We start from the raw sequence: 6,059 nt of genomic DNA, 5'->3' as shown, positions 1-6,059 counted from the left end.
CGCCCTCGCCCTCGCCCTCGCCCTCCAGTTCGTGATCGTAATGTTGAGATCCTTTGGGTTGATCAAAGAAGCTCAAATAGGTGTGGACCAATGTAAAAGAGAAAGTGCGGATAGCTTTCTCCAAGTGGGCTTTCTACTATAGTATACCAGCCAATGCCACCACAGGATCATTTTACCAGAACATGTTGGATAAGATAGGTATTGCTGGGCTAGGTGTGTAGGGGCCTAATGCATATGAGATGTATAGTGTTTATTTGACGAAGCAGAAGTAGGAGTTGTTAGATTATATTGAGTTGAAGCCAATGTGGGAGTGTTATGGAGTGATTGTGATTTGTGATGTGTGATGTGTGATGTGTGATGTGTGATGTGTGATGGTTGGACTGGATCCACTAGACATTCCATCATAAATTTCATAGTAAATTGTGATGGGAGGACTATGTTCCTCAAGCCAGTTGATGCATCCAAAGGAAAGAAGGATGCAAACTATATTTACAAACTATTGAAAGAAGTGGTGAAGGATGTTGGAGTAGAGAACGTGGTGCAGGTTGTCATGTACAACAAGAGCAATTTCAAGAAGGCTGGTGAAAAACTAACGAACAACCCCAGATACCATCTATTTTCGACTCCTTGTGTAGCCCATTGCATTGATTTCGTGTTGAAAGATACGGAAAATCTGAAGATTGTAAAAATCATTGTTGGGAAAGCAAGGCAGGTGATGACCTTTATTTATAACCATGGGTTTGCACTACACTTTTTGAGGAACAAATGTGGTGGTGACTTGGTGAGGCCAAGGGTGGCACATTTCGCGACAAAATACATTGCTTTGAAGAGGTTTGAGACGAAGAAGTCTGGACTTAGGTCCATGATTGCTTTAGAGGATTGGTTTGATTGAGAAGGGTCGAATTCTCGTGGAGGTCTAGCAGCTTAGGCCCTCTATTTCTGTTGACTAGTTTTGGGATGACCTCAAGAAGGTGGTAAAGATATTAGATCCCATTGTCACCGTCTTAAGAATGGTGGACTCATAGAATATGTGATGCAAATTAATCACCAAAAAATGCTTATTTTATTAGGATTAAGTCTAGGGTTGGGTTCCATACATGTTGGGCCTTTGATCCCATGTGTTTTGAGTGTAATAGACCACTTTTACGAGTCTAAAAGGGGGGTTCTGGGATTACTAGTTAGTTTCATTTTCTTATTAGTTTCCTTTTTAGTTGGGGATTGATGGGTTATTTAGTTTCTAAATCCACTTTATTTAGTTTCTAGTTTTAGTACTTTTAATTCCTAGTTTCTATTTCCAGTTTTAGTAACTAGAGGACCTTCTATTTTATGAGTTTCTATTTCAGTTTTTGGAAACTAAAGTTAGTTTCTTTTTTATGTAACCCCTATCATTATTATAAATAAAGAAGAGGGCTCCCATTAAGCCTCGAATGTTTTTTATTGAATAAAAAAATATGCTGTTGCTGCCGCTGGTCTCTGTTGAGGCTGTTCTTTGTGTTTGATCAAGGAAGAAAGGTTTTGTGTCTGATCCAAGCGACTCCTTGCGGCGTGAAGTCTAGGAAGGTTCTACCATTTCTTCTTTCTTATTTCTCAAGTGTTTTACAAGTACTATTACTGCTCCACAGTCCAGGTATTTAGACATTTAATTCTGTCCAGAAATTCTCAATTTTAACAATCGGTTTTTCTGGTTTGAAGCACTTCTGATTTTTGGTTTGGACTACAACTTGGGTCGGGTCATTCGCTCTTTGGAGGCTTCCTTCGATCCAAGTATGAGGTCATTCTGACCTAGGATATTGAAGTAAAGTAATCTGATACTATTTTTAAATTTTGGTTTTAGAAACCCAGTTTTCTACCTACTGACCTCTCACTGATCTGAGGAATCAGCCACCTGATGGGGCTCAACTTTTGGTCGACTGTTAAACCAGATTAGGGGAGAGTTTGATCCTAGTTTGAGGACTATCAGACCAGCTGTTTGACTGATCTGATATTAATTTCAGTTCTGGCCGTGTGTTATTCTGCCCAGATTCCAGATCTGGTTTGGTTGATCTGTTTCTGTGTTCTTTCCTGATTGATGGTGAGTTGTTTCTTTCAAATACCTGTTACTGGTTAGTCCTATTTGTTGGTATACTTATTTTCTCAGGAATTCCAGAATTCTGTGCTTAAACTGGTTTACAAGGACTGTTTAGTTATTATTTCTGAACTGTTGCCTACTGTCTGCTATTGGGTGATTATTGGTTGTTCTTTGGTTTACAAGATCCTGTTGTTTGAGTCTAGTTTGGCTTGTCAAATCTAGTCCTACATTAATATGGCCACCTTACTAGCCTTATGAGCAGCTATTGAAATGATGGAGGTGGAGATGGAGGTGGAGGTGGTGTACGAACGGGGTAATGCAAGGTTTATTTCTATAATCAAAGGCTGGGAGAGGGAACTCATGCATCCTCTACATAAGACTGATGAGTTCTTTGTTTTTACTGTATTCACCTTGCTTCAACTTATAAATTTTGACATTTAGTTGTTCATTCACCACTTTGTATTATTTAATTTCAACATATTACCTAAATCCAAAGTACCAATACTAGCATAGGCTTGCAATGAGACTTGATCTCATAGATGTAGTTCACGTAGTGGTAGAGAAGCTTGAGGCAAACCCAATGGCTCAGTTTATTACCAATACAAAGGTGAGAGTGGTAGTTAATAAATTATGTAATTATTAACTCAAGAGTATTGATGTTAAGTTGCTAACATTGGTACCAAACACTTAAATGGATACAAATGAAAGCCTTTAGGGATGATATTGGGAGTTTTGGTCGGGTGGCAGCTGTTCCAGGTTGGGATGGCACTGGTGTTGGTTGGTCCAATGACCTTAATCTTTTTGTTCATATTTAGATATGCCCCATTGTATACCATCACCTAACAATACTCTTAATGCTCTTATGCAGCTGAATGGTGGGTGCAGTATGGAAGAGACTCATCCAACATGTCCAGAGTAGTAATTAAAGTGCTTTCCCAGACATGTTCCGCCACTGGGTGTGAGCGCAATTGGAGTATGCATAACCTTATACACTCCAAGAGATGAAATTGATTTGGTGCTAAGTGGCTGGAGGACTTGGGGTATGTGCATTATAATATGAGATTAAAAGAGGAGCATAAACGCCTTGGCATGGAGAATGACAATAGCCTAATTGAGTTGGCCGAAATCTTCCATATGGACGAAGATGAGAATGATCTCCTTTATGAGTGGGTTAAAGATTGGGCTGTGCCACTTTTAGATGAGCTTGGGGGTGGGCCCAACAGCCAAATTGCTTCACAAATGGATGTTGATGTCGAGGACTATATGGTGATAGAGGTAGAGTTCACTTCCCTCACAAACACCCCATCCATTTGAGCTCCACCCTTGTATTGGAAATGATGAAGAAGAAGAGCAGTGGTCAACCTTATCATTTGCCACTTAAACACTTGACTCGACCTAGGGCCATGATGATGGTGATAAATTAGATGCCCTACATGAGGAGGATCAGATGCATCAGGACCTGGAGCCACAACCAGAGTCAGTTGAATTCATAGGTGAAACTCAGTTCTCCCATGCCATGCAAGATGAGGATCGTGGTTCATGTCCACAGAAAGGCTACGCTTGAGGACCATAGTGGCAGGTCAGACCTCATGAGGAGGCAACTGGCATGTGTATGGGTATTGATATATCGAGCTTGTCTGGCGCAATGGAAGCCATGAGTTTGGGAGCGAGTAGAGGATCTGGGCATTAGCATGCACCATAATTCATATACTTGAGCCGTAGTCCGATACATCTTGTTAATAGTGACTTTGAGATTGTTGGATCAGCATTGCATTATGGGTATCCACCGTATGGTGTATATGCTGGTGGACCATCCTTTGAGAGAACTAGTTCATTTGGATATGGGGGTGGGCAATGGTGGATCTTCTTCTTCATTTAGACATAAAGTGGGTTCAGGTGGTGGGTCATCTTTTATCGACATCTTATGCTTTCCAGCCCAACCATGTGTGCCACCTCCACTTCCTTTTAATCTGAGTGAGCCATTCCTTAGGTTGGGATGCTTCACAGATGTTGATGATGAGTCTTATAGATGGACAGTGATGGACTTTCAAAAAAATTGGGACCAAAACATGTCATGGGACTCATATGTGTTGCATTCAGAGGAGTGCCTACGACATCTGCAGTGGTATGCGACTCGTGGATTGGAGGCGCCTAGACACTCTACTTGGAATTGAGTAAACAACAACAAGCATAACCTTATCCCATGTAAATGGGGTACACTACATGGATCCAAAAGGAAATTAAAGAAACAGCAAAAGAAGAAGCAAAAAAGAAGTAAAATGGGGATAAGAGAAGAATATAGGGCAGAAATCAATGATGCATCATAGGAACATCCCCTACATCTAACATTATTACTTGTTTTGCAATTCTAAAGTATGTTTTACTTGTTTTAATCATTTATTTCCATTTTCAATATGTAATTTATATGTTGACCTAGGCTAGTGTACAGTGTAAACAGGCGTACACAAGTAAACTTGGCTCAACACCATAAGTAACATTTGGGTGTTTTTTTCGTATGAAACTAATTCATGGATTAGGTTAGAAATATATAAAAAAAAAAAGTGTTTGGGGTTTGAAAACCATGGTTTCTATCGAGCCATGATTTTTTTTTATTTCGTAGGATCTTCCCAGGTTTCGACCAAAATTTCAGTTTCGACCCTAGTCAAAACCTGAGATTAAGAACCATGATTGGATGCTCTTGGGGAGGACTTTGAGGATAAGTAGAAAATGAATGGAGAGAGAGGGTAGCCTTGATGAATACACATAGTGGAGGTGAAGTAGCTGGCCACAATGCCATTGATAAGCATAGAGAGGAGAAACAATGGTCGATCTAATGGACAAAAAATGAAGGGAAGGCCATCTTGAAGTCCCTCCTCAAGGAGTCAAAAGCTTTGTGGATGTTCATCTTTATGAGGGTGTTAAGAGAGAGTTTTTCTATCTCAGACTCAGACAAGTTCATTACAAAGGACATTATTAGAGATGCTTTTTTTGGCGATGAAAGCTGATTGGTTGTCACTAACAAGAAAGTGAACCACCAACTGCAGCCTATTTTTAAGGACTTCGGCACTGAACTTGTACAAAAGGTTGCATAGGGAGATGGGCCTTAAGTTGGCCATAGCAAAGGCACCTTCTTTCTTGGGGATAAGGCAAAGGAAATGATGATTAGCCCTTTGGTTTGGCTAGGGTTGAAGAAGAAACTCTGGAGGGCCTTGATGAGATATTCATTGATGATGTCCCAGCAGGAAGAGATGAATTCCATATTGAAGCCATCAGATTCAGGGGCTTTGTTTGCCTTGTGAGAGGCAACAACCAAAATCGTTTCATCTAAGGGAATAGCTTGGAGAGAACCAATGAGGTGACTAGGAATGAACTTGATGAGAAGACCCTCAAGGATAGGATCAGTGGGAGCTATGAGGGAGGGCCGAAAGATACTCAGCAAAGTAATCAATTGCTTATGCTTTTGTCTTCAACACTGTGGAGAGAGGAACCATCTTTGGCAAGAAGTTTGGAGATGGAGTTGGTATTGGTTCTCGCTTTCATAGACCTGTGAAATTAGGCCGTATTAGAGTATCTAAGTTCCAACCATTTGTTTGCATTGATACGACCTTTGATGGTGCGTAGATATCACATGTGCTTAGCTTACAGGTAATAGGATGAAACATCTTACTCCTAAGACCTTTAGTAAATACATCAGCCAATTGTTCACTACTAGGAACAAAGGCATAGTGATAAGACCCATATCCATCTTCTCTTTGATGAAGTGTTGATCGATACCCACATGCTTGGTTCAATCATGCTGGACAGAGTTGTGAGCAATGGTGATGGCAAATTTGCTATCACAAAAGAGTTTCATAGGAAAGGTAGCAAGGACAGCCAAATATGTGAGAAGACCATAGAGCCCTATAAAGCCATATAAGCTCACAAATGCCATGAGCCATAGCACAGAACTCTGCTTCAACACTTGACTGGGCAACCACTGCCAAGGTTCGAA

The sequence above is a fragment of the Macadamia integrifolia genome, chromosome 11 (assembly GCF_013358625.1).
Source record: "Macadamia integrifolia cultivar HAES 741 chromosome 11, SCU_Mint_v3, whole genome shotgun sequence".
Classification (NCBI taxonomy): Eukaryota; Viridiplantae; Streptophyta; class Magnoliopsida; order Proteales; family Proteaceae; genus Macadamia; species Macadamia integrifolia.
The sequence above is the reverse complement of the archived record's forward strand: the minus strand, read 5'-3'. Positions refer to the sequence as shown.